Genomic DNA, 16,726 nt, shown 5'->3' with positions numbered 1-16,726 from the left:
CCGAACTAAACCAAAACAAAATAGCCTAATAGTCTATCAGCTGCCCTGCTCACATCTAGCTAACTCCCTACATCTTTATTGAACTTTTTTCAATAACCTCTTTGAGTGGGCTCTCTGACCAACTAGTATAGTTCTCCTTTTATAGATAGAATGGCCAATACTTGTCCATAGTTCAAGGAAACCAAAAGCAGCCTCTGTTCAGTAAGCATTTGAATTCTTTTGCCTTCAGGTTTTAATATTTGATAAAAGTATGTTTTGATGGATGAATAGTTGGGCAGAAGGGAAAGATGGGTAGGGAGAATACTAAGTCAAATTCAGAAAACTTGAGAAAACAAGCCTTGCTTTTGCATCTGTCAGTTGTTATTGAAGTCAACTTGAGCCAATTCCAGAACCTCAGAGAAACTAGTCTTCTTCCCTATCCGATGATAAGAGGATACCTGTGGGAAAGCTGTCGTGAGGAAAGAAATAGACGCCCAATGAAAAGACTTCATGCCTTAATGATTCATGTGAAGTAAGTTCTTTTAAACTTGAGTAATTGCTCATATACTGTGTTAATTGAAAAATAGGTAATAGATGTGGAAATCCTACAGTAAGTGGACATTCTGTAAAGGTGGTTTAATTGTTCATATTATACATTCCATAAATTGAAGGATCTCTCTCTTTTAGTGTTGTATCTGTAGAGCCTAGCCAACTACACTGCCCAATTATTACCTAAGCAGTAAATATTTAAGGAGATATTCATTAAGGTCTTAAGAAATGGTTCTACGCCTTGACTATCGCACTATCTTGCAGGAAAGAATGATAAATAAATACGTTCATACAAAAAGAGTTTCTTCTATGACAGCATTGGCTTTTTATAATCAAGCAGGAGGAAAGACCTAAAAGACTAAAATGGAATAGGGTATGAGTTGAACAAAATACCGGAGACTGGGGAACTTAAAAAAAAAATAGAAACATATTTCTCAAAGTTTATGAGGCTGAGAAGTTCAAGAGCAAGGTACTGGCACGTTGAGTTCCCTAGAGATGCTGGGCTTTGTTTCCAAGGTGGTACCTTTATGCTGATCCCCCAAAGGGGGAGGTACCTTGTGTCCTTCCACAGCAGAAGGTGATGTAGTAAGCTAGCCAAGGCTGCATGAAGCCTCTTTGATAAGGACCTTAATTCCATTCACAGCAAGGAGCCATCATTATGGCCCAGTCACCTTTTAAAGGCCCCCAACCCTTAACACCATCAGATGGGCCCTTACATTTCCACACCTGAACTTTGGAGGAGATACATTCAAATCATCACCAACAGCCAATGGCAAATAGTCCTGGGTGGCTCTAACACAGGATGGTTGGGAGAGAGACATGTAAGGTACAAGGTAAAGATACTAGGTTGGGAGATAGGGATAGAGATACAAAATAGGCTTCAAGGCTAAGGTGAACACTTCGGTGAACTAAGTAAATGTAAGAGGCAAGCAGAAGGAATCATCAAGGTCAGGTTCGAAAGTTCTGACTTGGACATGTGCAGAGTGTCACTCAATAGATATAAAAAGCAGCTTTGTGGGGTGGCGCCTGTGGCTCAGTGAGTAGGGCGCCGGCCCCATATACCGAGGGTAGCAGGTTCAAACCCGGCCTCGGCCAAACTGCAACCAAAAAAAAAGCCGGGCGTTGTGGCAGGCGCCTGTAGTCCCAGCTGCTCAGAAGGCTGAGGCAAAAGAATCAAGTAAGCCCAAAAGCTGGAGGTTGCTGTGAGCCGTGTGACGTCATGGCCCTCTACAGGCGGCAAAGTGAGACTCTGTCTCTACAAAAAAAAAGCAGCTTTGTGGATGTAATTAGAATTCAGATGTATAAGAAGAACAACCACTGGGCCACATAAATTGAGATGTTTGACAAACTTTTTGGAATCTAGGTCTAGGACTTAAGAGACAAGTCAGGACTGCTGAAATAGAATATGATATTTTATGAATGCCACAAAGAATGAGCCATTTTTAAGAGGTGAATTTTTTTGAATAGTAAGGGTTTATTACTTTAAGCACTAAAACTTAAAAAAAAAATCATTTGGATGAAGATCTTTCTAAAATTTTATTGCACATTTTCCTGCCACCTTAAACGATGCATCTGGAACTGAATTTATTTTTTTCTTGATGGCTGAGGGTCATCATTATAATCATCTGTTATGATAGCATGTTGTAATTCAGAGATGCTCTTGGGATAATTGAGATGCGTAGAGCTGTTTCCCGTTATTAAACAACCTCGGATCAGTGTTGTGCTTTTTGTTCCTGAGTTTCATTTTTATCATTTCTATGATTTCCATTTGCTGTCAGCTGTCACTCTTGCAGCTATTACTGTGTCACCCTGAGCTGATATACTGTGCCCTTTAAATCACTTGCTTCTCAACTAACACTACTCGGGAAAATAGATAATCCAACACATGGTAGCTATGTGCAAACAGTTGCAAAACAAGGAACAGACCCCCTTCCCTGAGAGGAGATTAGACTAGCCTTGATGCTACACTTTGGCAAGATCTCTTTGACTCCTCAAAGAACTCTGTTTATTGTTTACTTTTCAGCTGTGTTTCACAAAGGCAGTACTACTAAAATTTGAGATCTGGATTAGTAAAAATGTTATATACCATGTGCACCCTGAAAGGGTAATGCCGATGGTTGAGCAGAGTATAGATTAATGCACATTTTTAATTTCACAGAGATAGAATCTGCTATGACTTTCATCAATTACATAGAATTAAGTCTCAGACTTTTTAAGAGTACATTTGCTAAAAAATTTTTTTTTTAAAAAAAGAAGGTCTATCTGATTAGCAGGTCTTTAGTGTTGCTTAAGATTGTGCCAGATCAGAATTTTAAATTAGAATACTAACTTAAGTTTCTCAAGGTAACTAAATCGAAGCCCGTTGATTAAACATGCCAGTGTTTCTGGAAGGTGTGTCCTCTTTTTCGGGTCTGTGTGTCCTTGCATTGTTTTCCAGGCAGGTTTCCCTGGTGAGCTGTCTAGAGTTCGCCTGTGCTAATGCCCTGAAATATGCCACAGTCTCTTCCTCTAGGTGAAGTCTTCCTTCACCATTTGTCACCGTTTGTCACCATGTACGCTTCTCTGAAGCTCTTTTTTCTCTCCCATATGCACATTTTTTAGCAGTTTCTTGGTAGTGTCTGCTGGGTTATTTGTCTCCAAGGAATATCATTTTTGGTTTATTTTCTCTGATATTCATTTAATGACTTGTCACTTCAGCTCAAGCTATAATTTCCTGTCAGTTACATCGTAAATTTCGCATGTATCCGTCAGCACGTCTCCTGGCATTCCTCTTGTTATGTCTTGTCTTCAGAAATTTTCTTCCCTCCGTGATCTTCCGTTTTCTGCCCTTTCTCTACCTTGTGACCGGTAATGTTTCTCCTCCTAGCTAAAAAGATAGCCATAAACACGCATAGGAAGCAATTCCCTCCAGTCGCATCTTTTGTAACTTTGGGCGTCTAGGTAGACACAGGCAGGGAGCATGCTACAGGAAGACAGCAGTTACGCTGTCATAAACAAGGAGCTACCACAAAGCAGAAGAGAGGCCCAAACAGGTCTTTCCCTGTGGGTTAGAGATATGGGTGAAAGATCAGGGACAGAATACAGCTTAGACTGACATTCCGGAGGGTCTGTTGACAAGAGCCCAGATTCCTCAGACCCTCCACCCTCACCCCACCATCACCACTGCTCTCTGTACACACCGCAGGGATGGAAACAACCTGGGAGTTTAAATGGAAGGATGTTCAGCAATAAGACCCCCCCAAGCTAACATTCCTGAGTCCATTGGCAACTGCCTGGACTCATGCAACTCCTCCACAGGCTGCACACAGCACAGAGTTGGAAACAATCTGGTGGTTTAAATGGAACGTTCAGCAACAAGACTTTCCAGAGCTAACGTTCCAGAGTCCCGTGGCAGCAATTGCAGGGGACTCCTGAAACTCCCCCATGCTGCACACAGTGCAGCGTTGGCAGCAACCTGGCCTTTAAACAGAATGCTTAGCAATTATAAATTAAGATCTGCCTGGCATGTCAAAGTATGGAAAAGGACCCAGGGAAAGTCAAGGAAGCTAAACTTTGCCCCATAAGCATTGTACCCATTTCTTTTGTAATGGTCTGACCTTGTGATTATGTGACATTATTTTTAAGATGTTCCTCTTTGGGTTTTCCTCTTATTTCCTTGTTCTTTATTGTGGTGGTAAAAAATGATTCATATGCTTACATTGAGTAGTGAGGTTAGTGTTTGTTTTTGTTAATGATTAACTTTTTGGTCCGTGCTGTGTTACACATATATACTTTTCATGCTCAGTATAAGACCCTTGAGGTTTTCATTCAGGGCATTTCCTTGCTGCTCTCTGAGCCTGGTCAGTTATTGCTGCAAATAACTGAATGTGAGAGTTTTCTTTCCAGGCCGCCCCCTCCCCAGTCCCTCCACAGGCAGTGAGTGGCCACACCTCCCGAGAGCCTGCAGAAGCCACGTGGCCCTCAGACACCGTCATCTCATGCTCGTGCCTTCCAGGACAAAACGTTTCTGTTGGGAAGGCCTCTCCATGAAGAATGTGTTGTATGGCCTAGAAAACTAATCCAATTCCCATGATCTGACTCTTTTTTAAACAAAGGCATAGCCTCATCTAAAGAAAAACCTATTGGAGAATCTGCTTTATACAACTCAAAAGGGAGACTTTGTGGTTTCTGTACTGAAAAACCTAGGAGGACTTTCTTCTCAAGCTCAAAGACCAGGCTCAAAACAAAGATTCCCAAACCTGGCTTCATTGAAACAATTGGAGAAATTTTTTTAGAAATATAGATATCTAAGTTTAATTCCCAGAGATTTAGATTCTGTGTGTTTGAGAAAGGGCTTGGTTGTCTATTTTCAAACAATATTTCTGGATAAATTTTATGATAGGCTAGGGGTAGGAAGCAAGTGCTGATCTCAGGGTTTGAGTAATGAAGGAGCTATTTCAGTAATTGAGACATATCATGGAGAAAGATCATCTATTCAAATTTTGACTCCTCTGCCTTCAATGTCCTTCTTCTTTTTTTTTTTTAAGATGGAAGAAACTAACCAGAAAACTTGGCCTTGAACTTTATTCTCTCAAAGTAAAATAGAAATGGACCTCGGGACAGTGTGAATGTAATAAACTTGTAGGAGCTTTAATGGCCATGGATGAAATTTGGGGTATGGTTGAGTATTTTAGAGAATTAGATTCCATTTACTATTCATTTAGCAGCCTTAGAGAGCCTCTACATGAGGCAGTTAGTATGATCACAGAGTGAGAAGAGATATGCTCCCAGGGCCAGAACTTCTGAAAGGAGAGATGACTCAAGAAGGAATAACAAGCTTGAAAATGTAATTCTGAAAACGTGACCTCAAGCAGCAATAGAAACCAACACCACCATACAGGGAGCCCCTCCTAGAACCAGACTCTAAAACTTTAAGTGCAAAATATGAAAGGAGAGACACATAAACAAAAGTACAAAAGAAAAGCATGAAGCTAAGAAAATAGACTTGAAAAAGCTAAACCGTGGAAGTAGCTGAGCAGGTTTATAGTTTCCATTTACAGATGAGTAAATTGAAACTAAGACCTGGGGACTTACTCACATCCTATACCTGACAAATGGTAGAGGCCTAGTCTTTCACTTCTCCCACCACCCTGCCGCCCACAGCTATTGCTCCTGTTCCCTCTGGCACAGACCTAAAGGAGTCAAATGATTTTGTGCAGAAAATAAGCCCAGAATTACCACTTTCCTTTATACTCATACAAATCCACACACAAAGGCAAAGGGAATACTCATAAGTCTTCAAAATAATTCTTTTTTGCTGAGAGTTGACATAAGATAATCTCTGAGAGGAAAGCAATTTTAAAGTACATTTTCTTGCCACATAAACTAGGAAATGCTACTATGTTTGCATGTTTTCCCAAGTCTGTTTTTATAATTTTCTTTATGTTTTGAGTCATTGTGGTCAGCTGCCTGATTTTGAAAGGATGTTTGAATATCTCTTCGTCCTGGGGTTGGGGGTCTAGAGATTAGTCTCTTTTCATGGCCAATTTTTGGCATATCCTCATGTCCAGATATGTTATAACTCAGGATTTTAACATATGTTTTACTTTAATTTTGATTAAAATCATCAAACTAAATACAGCTTTTTGGCTATCAATGAAGTCCATATTGAGCTTGTGAAAGACCTGAAGATAGACTTCTCAATTGTTACTTAACTTTTAATGTGTATTGGATAAGATTAAATGGTGCAGTAAATACCTAATCAGTCCTCCCAACCAGTCTTTGAAGTGGGTGGCTAATACCATGGCAGAATGATCTGCCAATAAAGAAACTGAGGCACTGGGGAATATATGTAGTTGCCGTTTATTCTTGTGTTACATGTAATTCTGGAAAAAAATTCCTTTTTCTTTCCCACCTTCCCCCTCTTATCTTTAATCAGGTTATTTTCCAACACATGATGAGAATAAGAATAAGAGAAAAAATTCTAAACAATCCAAAGCTAATACAGAACCAGTTAGATGAAGCTTGAACACAGAAATGAATTTCTTTTAGACATCCTCCATCATCACAGATATATTTATAACCCTTGCCTAAAACATCAGGATTGACTGACATACTACATTGTTGAATCATGATCTATTTTAAAAAGGGAGAGAGAAAGAGAGAGAGAGAGTGCACAGTCAGGGCGTCCATAAAAAGGCAAGTAGGGATTCCGTGCTATGTGAAAAGAACAATGAGGGTCATGACCCACAGCGAACAGAGAGTTCTCCGCACCTTTGGAAGAACTAACTGGCCAAAGGGACAGCAGAAATAGACCAGGGGGTTTCTGGGCAGAGAGCAAAGGGAGGGTGTGCACAAAGTGAGCTTTCTCAAGAGATGAGAGATCCGAACGCTGTCAAGAGAATCAAAGGGGATAGACAGGTGGGATTGAAGGGCAGGACAGTTGGAAGGAACTAGTGAGGGTTTGAGTCTATAGAGTTTTACTATATTTTCCTGCCAGCATTAGTCAGTTACAAGAGTACATAAAAATACTGTGGCAAGCTCTATAGTCGTTCACTAGCATCTATTTCACATGGCATGGAAATCACCTAGAATCTTCTGTGCAGGGACCTTACAGGTCACTTAGTTCAACATTGCCATTGTACAGAGGATGAAACCATACACAAAAAGGGGAAGTGACTTTCCATGGTGCATTAGTCATGGCCTATGGACTAGAGCCCAGAAGTCTAGGTTTCCAGAACTTTTATTTCATGCACACAATATTGACAATATTGACTTTTTGTCAATGTATTTTTTCATTCAACAAACATTTATTAAGTAAACATTATCTGTCAGGCACTCTTCTAGGCACTGAAAATCCAAGAAATATATAGTCTCTGACCCAAGATGTCACCATCAAAGTTGAGTGGAAGAATCATATATGTGTTAAAATGCTGGCAGCAAGATGATAAATACCACGTTCAAAAATCTATGAAGAACAGAGAAGAGGGATGAGTTTAGAGTTTGGAGTGACACAGAATTCCCTTTCTTTATAGGTCTGGTTTTACAAAATCAATTATTTACTCTGGAATTTCAATTCAGATCTTTAATCTGCTAAGATCTTTTAAGAAAATAAAAGCTTTGGCTTGGCACCCGTAGTGCAGTGGTTACGGTGCCAGCCACATGCACCGAGGCTGGTGGGTTTGAGCCCAGGCCAGGCTTGCTAAACAACAATGACAATTGCAACAAAAAATAGCCAGGTGTTGTGGCAGGTGCCTGTACTCCCAGCTACTTAGGAGGTTGAGGCAAGAGAATCGCTTAAGCCCAGGAGTTTGATGTTGCTGTGAGCTGTGATACCACAGCACTCTACTAAAGGTGACATAATGAGACTCTGTCTCAAATAAATAAATAAATAAGTAAATAAAAGCTTGGATATTTTTCTTTTTAGAGTGAGTCACAAGCCATTGTATATTTTGGGAGAGTTTTACATTTAATTTTGTTTTTTTTCCTAGAGGCTTAAGGCTTCTGTTTTGTGTCATTGTTGTCTACACCCCCCAAAAAACATGTTGACGTCCTAACACCTAATATCTCAAAATGTGATCTCACATGGAAATAAAGTACTTATAGAGCTAATCGAGTTAAAGTGAAGTCCTTAGGGCAGGTCCTACTGTGAATGATGTTTTCAGAACAAAACGAAACCTGGACACAGAGACAGACATACCCAGATGCGTCTCTCCAGGGAGAGGTCGTGGAGACGCGGAGAGGATGGCCAGGTGATTGGTGCAGCGCATCTACAAGTGAAGGAAAGGATTCCTCCCTAGGATTCTGGATGATTTTAATTTCAGAATTCTAGCCTCCAGAATTGCGAGAGAACACATTTCAGTTGTTTTAAGGCATCCAGTTCTTGTTACTTTGTTAAGGCAGCCCTAGGAAAGGAATGTGGTTTCCTTGGAGAATGCTCAAAGAGCAGGACTGATTTCTATTCCCAATACTTTACTCCTAGATGCCAAGGAACTGCATCTGTGCAGCCAGGTTTCCTGTGAATCTTGTGAAGTCTCAAGGCTACAGCCAGCACAACCCGGCACCTGCACAGGGTTCTCTGACAAGTGAATGGGGATTTCAGACAGTCTGAAATCTGCCCGTCTCCTCAGCACCCATATTAACAGTCCTCCAGTGGCTTTCAAAGTTGGGTTCTTCATGTTGCCACAAAACTGCTGATATCTCAGGAACATGCAAAGTTCTAAATAGTGGGCCAACCTTACACAAATTCTCCTTCATCTCTCTGGGATTAGAATACGAGGCTTCTTATACTGAGGTCTCCAGGATGCCTTTGAATTACCCTGATGAGGTCACTGTCATCAAAGCCATCTTATGTTTTAAACTTTTGATGCCCATAATCACAATAAGGGACAGGGTGCTTTTTAAAATCATGAAACTCTAACTATAGGTGGCTCTTCAAAAATATACTCTTCCAACCTAAAAATATTATAAATGTTACATGCACTAGGTGGTGTCTTTGAGAACTGTGTAACTTTACCTAGAAGAATGTTGTAATTGGTTAAAAGGTGAGGTACTTTCAGCTGATATTGGAAACAGTGCACTGGCCCTTCTGTAACTGACCAGTCCTGAATGTGACACAATTCACGTGTCTCCCTGCATTGTGGTTTCATGGAACAAAAAACCTGAGCAATAATATTTATTGCCTTCCTCTTTAGAGTATGATGACCATGAATTTATATCAGGGATGTTTTGAAATACAACGAGTTACAAAAAAGAAGAAAACATTTTTATGATTTTCAAAGCATCCTAGTGCAGACTTACTTTACTCGATCAAGGAGGGAATGATAGCCTTCCTGTATTTGGATTCATTTTTGAAAGGTCTGTTGTATATCAAGTTGTGATGAAACAGATTCAAAGTGGAAAATGATGGTGAGGAATGAAGCTGGAAGCCACAAGGAAGGTTTGGGTTCTAAAGCCTTTGTCCCCAGACACAGCTAAAAATTGTGTATAACAAGTCTTGGAATGAGAAAGGTCAGCTCCCTCATTATTAATAGAGCAGGTAGCATGATAGAGTAAAATTAACACTGAATATCAGTGTTAATACACCAGGCCATGAACAGAAATGCAAAGCAAATCCAGGACTGTTAGTGCAGGGATGGCTGCTGAAAGTCTTCTCAGCTATATTACACAACCACAAGAGAGAGCCTTACTAGGATGTCCTTAAAGGGCAAATCCTTACCTGTTTTATCAACAGTGAGCAGTAAAATCTTTTGATTTCCATCTTCAGGTGGAGTTCACTTTTTCCAAGTATATCTCTTTTCATATCTATAAATAATACTTAAGTAGGTCCTTTAACTTGAAAGTTCACAATAAAAAAAATGTGATGAGAATTACTGAACTGCATAAAGTTCATTCTGCACATTCATGGTGAGTCAGGTACCATGTTACCAAATGTTCTGATACCAGACCCTGCTTTCTCTTCCCTCATGAACCAGTGGCGGTGGTGAACCAGTATCAGCAACAATAACTTTTCTCTTCTGGCCTGGTCTTCATCCCTGTGTGAGTGTTCTAATCCGCTCTTGCTTTCTGCCTTGGGCACTGCTTCCCACTTACGTTCTCCTGGTGCTAATCCTTCAAGCTGCTGGACTTGGGACTATTGAGTTTGCCAGATGCCATGGCTCTTTGCCTTTCTAACCAGACTGCATATAGGCTGTGTTCTCTGGGGACAGTTGGAGTTCTTAGGAAGGAACACCATTTTCTTTGAGCTTGGGGGCATTCAAATGGAACAATTCAGAATCTTTTTCTTTATGGTGGAGTTATTTACCTTTGGATGCTGGCCAGTTGACAGTAACATGTATTCCCCATGCAGCCTTGTTGAGCTCTTACCCTCTCCCCACAACTTTTCAAAGATGTGAGGGTCACAGCTCAATCTTGTGTTATATTATAGCTCCAAGAAACGACCCTTTTCCTAATGAATCCCATTGCTTTCCTTTATTTATGATAATTTTTTATTTCTCCTATTCTTCTTCTTTTTTTTTTTTATTTTCCAGTTTCTGACCGGGGCCAGGTTTGAACCTGCCATCTCTGGCCTATGGGGCCGGTGCCCTACCCCTTTGAGCCACAGGCGCCGCCCTCCTATTCTTCCTTTTAACACTCAAGGAGACGTTAGCACACTGCACTAAGTCTGAGTCATACAAAGATAAGATAACCATACCCATTGCATAACATCTCAAGCTCACAGTGTGGAGAAGAAGACAGACAAAGAGCTAAACAGGAGTGTGATGAGAGCTGAATGAGGACTCTGTGCAAACTAACGTGGAGATAATTAATACTGTTGGGGTGTCAAGGACCTTTCCTAGAGAAGGTGTTACACAAGCTGAATCTTTAAGGGAGAAGTATAAAGTGTTATGTCGAATAAGAGCAAAATTACATAGACCTCAGTGTATGTGATGTGATAATCAGTGTTCTGGGTCCAAGCCACCACTGATAATAGTTACTGCATGACAGTACTCTGTGGTATGTAGCAAAGCTATCCACGCCATGTCCAAAACCCTCCACATATCCTCTTTTTTTAATTTTTTTTTATTTTACCTCCAGGATACTTATTCCTAATTTTTCTTTTCATCCCTTTTCCATATGATGGCTTTATTCTCTCGTTTTTCAACCCTTAAATGCACATATCATTCTCATTCCGGTCTGTGGATGTGTTCAAACTTGCCACCAGCCTTCACCTTTGTGAGTGTCTGTGAAGCTAAGAGAAGGATATTGCAATTTTCCAGCCCATGGAGAACACACAGGCCTTCTTCTGACGTCTCCTGACAGACATTGATGGATCCTACAACATCAACAGGTTAGAGTCACAGTCCATGGCTAGATCCATGGGCTCTTAATAGACCAAAATATTGAGAGCAGAGAGAATTTATGCTGTAAATTTGTTGAATTTTGCTTGCTGCTTCAAACACCTCTTCAGCTTTACCTTCAGCATTCCCCTGAAATGCTTTCAGGTACTTAAGTTTACAATGTAGAAAGTGGGACCACTGCTAAGGGTTTCCACAGTTCATTATAATTATTGTTCTTAAATTAGTTTTAAAAGTTTTTTTTTTTTTTTCAAAATAGAATATAACATCTTCTCCCTCCCCAAAGACACAATTAAATATCCCATTTTTGATCTTGGAAGAAGTTCAAGCAGGCGTCATTTGGCAACATGCCTCAGATCATTACCATCTTACTGTAACAATGAATTGAATGCAGTTCAACAGAAGTTTGAAGACCTGTTATGTAAATAAGCACTGTTCTAGGCACTTAGTAAAGGGAAAAATGAATACACCCTGATCCCTGCCCACAGGAGGTCATAACCCAGTGATTAATAGACATTCCCACTGCAAACCATATTACATATGCGTGAGGATCTTCCTGTGGGAAACAAAGAGGGAGAAACCTTCCTTTTATTTGGCAAATATGCACAGGTATCAATGAAATTATGCCGTTTGATCTGAGCATGTACCGAGAGGGCCAATATTTGTACTAAAATTCCAATATTGTGAACATATTTGCGTGTAAAACGAGAATTTGAACCCTGACTTGACTGACTTATGGTGTGGCTTTATCCAAAACATTCAACTCTGACTGCCTTCATTTTGCTATATTTTGTGTCTAGGCCTTTAACATCAAACAATAACATGAACCTCACAAGTTTTTGAAAGGATTAAGCAGGAGATAAGGAAAGTGCTTTGCCAGCTATAAAGTATGCTAAAAATTTTAATTGTTACTGTTATTCTTTTGGTTAACCTCCACAATAAGAGGTACATTTATTTATATGGGATGCTGTAAACAACATACTTGGCCAAGATGTAGAGTTAATTAGACCGACATTTCTACCCTGAAACATTGTCTTCTCTACGACTTGTCTAGTCTCTTCTTCATGAACACCAGAAATAAAAGTCTTTAGTCACTTTGTTTCTCTGAAAGTTACACATACATTTTTAAAGTTTGTTTCCCTTCCAAAGCAAGACTGAGGTTTTGCTTGGGGGTCTCGATTATCTGCTTGTTTTATAGAGGTTCCAGGTAAGATTTCATTGCCCCTTGCCACCTTGCAGACAAATGAAACACCGGCCTAGCAAGAAGGAATATCAAACTCATTAATGGGCTTTGAGGGTCACCACTTGAAATACACCTAAATCAGCTGGAGGATGAAGAGGTGAGTTATAAGAAGCAAGATGACATGCTGACAAGAGACCTATCTCCATGAAAACAAATGAATCTGTAGGTTTCTGAACAGATGGACATTCATCTTACATTTTCCTAAGGCTATTGGCAAATGACTCGGGCTGAGCAGTTTAAAACAAAGGTGAAAAATCATTCTGGTGCAGGAAAACCTCTGCACCCACACCAATTTTTCTGGTCTCTTTGAAAGAATTTCTTTGTGAAAATGTAGACTATCACAACTTCCTTTGGAAGGATCATTGACAATTTGGCATGAGCCAGAAAGGCTGCTGAACCCAGGAAAGAACATTTCCCCAGTGGACACCTGGCCTGACTTTCATTTCCCTAGCTTTAGGCTTGTAGAAGGAAATTCAGGATTGTGGGAGTTTCTGTCCCTTTGTCTTCACCCTCTCTTATGCCATATATAGTTTTTCTCCACCCCAGAAGGGCATAGTTCCAATTAAAAGAGATAATTTGGTGCCCTCCAGTGGCTTGACCTGACATACTGTCTCTCGACCTCTCAACCCCTTTCTTTCCTATGGGAAAGGTAGGAGACAGTGCATCTTTGAGAGCTACTTGTTTGTTTACCTACAACCTCTACTCTTTGGACAGGAAGCCATCATGCCCTCAAAAGTGTGGAACTCTCAGAGAATAAGGAGTCATGGAACAAAGGCAAAATTCTCAGTCTTTTCTTTTAGAAATAATGCAAACTGACTATAAAGATCCAGTCTCAGTACTCTCTCTTTAAACTATAGCAAATGGTCTTTAAAAACTCATTTATTCTCGGGCAGCGCCTGTGGCTCAATGAATAGCGCGCCAGCCCCATATACCAAGGGTGGTGGGTTCAAACCCGGCCCCAGTCAAACTGCAATAAAAAAAAATAGCCTGGCCTTGTGGTGGGCGCCTGTAATCCTAGCTTCCGAGGTAAGAGAATTGCCCAAGCCCAAGAGCTGGAGGTTGCTGTGAGCTGTGATGCCACAGCACTCTACCGAGGGCAACAATGTGAGACTCTGTCTCAAAAAAACTCAAAAAAAAAAACAAACAAAAAAACCTCATTTATTCTCTTTGGACCCAGATGAATTTTATGGGAATAAGAGCATGAGGCTAGATGATCTCTACAAGTGTCCTCAAATTCTTATCACCCACTGATTCTGAAATCCAGGGACCAGAGAAATGTTTCCTAAAGACTTCTACACCTCAGCACTTGGTAGAATAGCTCTTATTATTTTGGCATCTTGATTTGCTTTAAGAGTTTGGGGAAAAAAATTGCAATAAAATGCCACTTAAATCACATATGCTATTTTCAAATATGCATGTGACGCATCTAAGGATACTCATTGTCCCTGCACCTTAGGAAGAGTAGAGCATGCCTTGAAAAGTCATCAGGAGAAAGCATCCTGTTTTTTTCTTTTTGACAAGGATCTAGAACATATTACTATAATTGCACTACTTGATATGCTTTGATCAATAGACTACTAAGCTAATGAGTGAAAAAAAAAGAAACATCTATCTTAACTTCTTTACTGCATGAAAAGAGCAAGCAACTATCTTCATGATCCACCTACATCTTAAATTATTTTCTTGCTTTATTAGCCTGACCCCACCTCAATGGCACAGCCATGATAAATCTTACCATTAGAAACCCATTTATCCTTTTGGGTAGAAGTTGGCTACCCCAGTATTGTTCTTTACAGAAGCATTTGTTGGGGGTGAAAATAACACTTTATAGCTTATAGTAGACTCTTAGTAAAAGATTGTCAAATGAATAAGGGATGTGTTAAGTTGTTATTAGTCATGAATACTTTTGTAAAAATTGACTTGAAGAAAATTCTCAAGGAAAGAGACATAAAGGGAGAAAAAAATGCGGGCTGTAGGTGCAGGGAAGAATTGTTATTTGTGGTCATGCCCCTAGAACATGAAACTTCATTTGAGGCAAGAATCTCTGTTTAGATAGAACATTGAAATGGGGATGTGATTAGGAGAATACACTTTGATTTTAGGCTTGTGTTGCACAATACAAGAGCCATTAACCACATGTAGCTGCTGAGCATTGAAACATGGCCAGTGCAAATTGAAATGAGTCTTGGTATAAAATACACTGAAGACTTTTTGCAAACAGACCCAGTGTGAAAAATGATGATTTTGAAGGCAGTGAAAAATGACATATATAAAATTCAACTTTTATATTATAATTTTTTCAGATAAGAGGTATATAGTAGTTTTGATCACAATGTCCCAGTGAGGAGAACTAGTTGAATTATGGGTATATTTTCAAGTAGCCACCCCAAAGTAGGATTTACTAACAGATTGAATGTGGGGTGTGAGAGGTAGGAGTCAAGGATGACGCGAAGGATGGATTTGCCATTAATCGGGATGAGGGAGTGAACGGGAGGAGGTATTAAGAAAGTCAGGCTGAAAGATGTTAAATGATTCACCCAAGGTCACACTGGGAGGTCAGAGGGAAGCAGAGCTTGAGCTCACAGGAAACTCAGAGATCTGCTAGTCCATTTTTCTTATTTTATGATTGAAAAATTTGGGGTCTACTGAGGAGAAGGGACTTGCTCAAAGCCATACAGCAGATGAAAAGCAAAGCCTCTAAGATAGATTTCTGGAGTGGTAGGCTAGTGGTTCTTTCTTTCTTTCTTTTCTTTTTCTTTTTTTTTGCGATTACACTATAGCTGTGAAAGTTAAAATGAAACCAGAGTCACTGGAGACACTTTCAGGTTGGGCCTTGAAAACCCTCAGGTAAAGCACATTTTAGACTCTCGAATGTCAGTACTGGTTGGATAACTGGCTACCCTACTTGAATTTTGAATGAATAAATTGCTTCCTTCTTGGCACTTATTTAAAGTAAAAGTGAGAATTGGTAATTATCCCTTAATGACAACGTCTCTACCAAGAGCCACAGATTTCATCTTCAGACCCAAGAAGTCTCATTGCATAGGTCAAATCAAGGGAGTTAGAGAAAACACAATGCATAGCAGATCTATAACAGATCATAGTATGCGTATGCCATCTTTTAATTTTTTCCTCCATAACAAGAGCTCAAAATTTTTAAAATGGTTTTGGTCATTTATCTGTTTGAATATGAGACCCCAGATATTTATTTTGTCACCTCTCACCTCATTGTTGACATCCTTCATATTAACCTGGATGGAAGTGGAAGACATTATTCTTAGTAAAGCATCACAAGAATGGAGAAGCATGAATCCTATGTACTCAATTTTGATATGAGGACAATTAATGACAATTAAAGTCATGGGGGCGGGGAAGGAAAAGCAGAGAGAGGGGAAGAGGGAGAAGGGTGGGGCCTTGGTGTGTGCCACACCTTCTGGGGGCAAGACATGATTGCAAGAGGGACTTTATCTAACAAATGCAATCAGTGTAACCTGGCTTATTGTACCCTCAATGAATCCCCCACAACAACAACAACAAAAAATCAACAGTACTTTGTGATTTCTTTGTGATGGACATTTGAAATAAGTCAGTTATTTCCATGATAATGCTGTGTAACAAACCATACCAAAGATTCACTGGCTTAAGGTATAATGAAGACTGATGGTCTTACGGAGTGCTGTGCCCTTCACTAGTGAACTCTACCTGCAAACTACAGGTAGTGTTTGTCAAAATTCACTGCACTTACAAAATATAAGCATTTTCATTTTAAGCATTCTTCACTAATTAATATTTATTATTTTATTGTATTTATTTTTGTTTTTATTTACTTATATATTTTATTTTGTTTATCTGTTATATTGAAAGCATGTTTATTTAATCAAGCATCTGAGAGTGAGCTGGGAAGTTCTGCTTCAGACTGTGGATTATATGCAGGCCTGTTCTGTGTGTTTCCTTCTCAGTCACAGGCTGGAGAGACAGTGGATGCCTAGAATATTCTTTCTCAGTGGTGATGACAAAAGTGCAAGAAAATGAGGCCAACTACAAAAGCATATTTTAAGCTTTTGCTCATATCACATACATTAATCTCCCATTGAGCAAAATTGTGGATAATTAAAATTAATGGGTGGAATATAAAGTTTAC

This window comes from Nycticebus coucang, chromosome 23, assembly GCF_027406575.1.
Source record: "Nycticebus coucang isolate mNycCou1 chromosome 23, mNycCou1.pri, whole genome shotgun sequence".
Classification (NCBI taxonomy): domain Eukaryota; kingdom Metazoa; phylum Chordata; class Mammalia; order Primates; family Lorisidae; genus Nycticebus; species Nycticebus coucang.
This window is presented reverse-complemented; position numbering follows the sequence as displayed.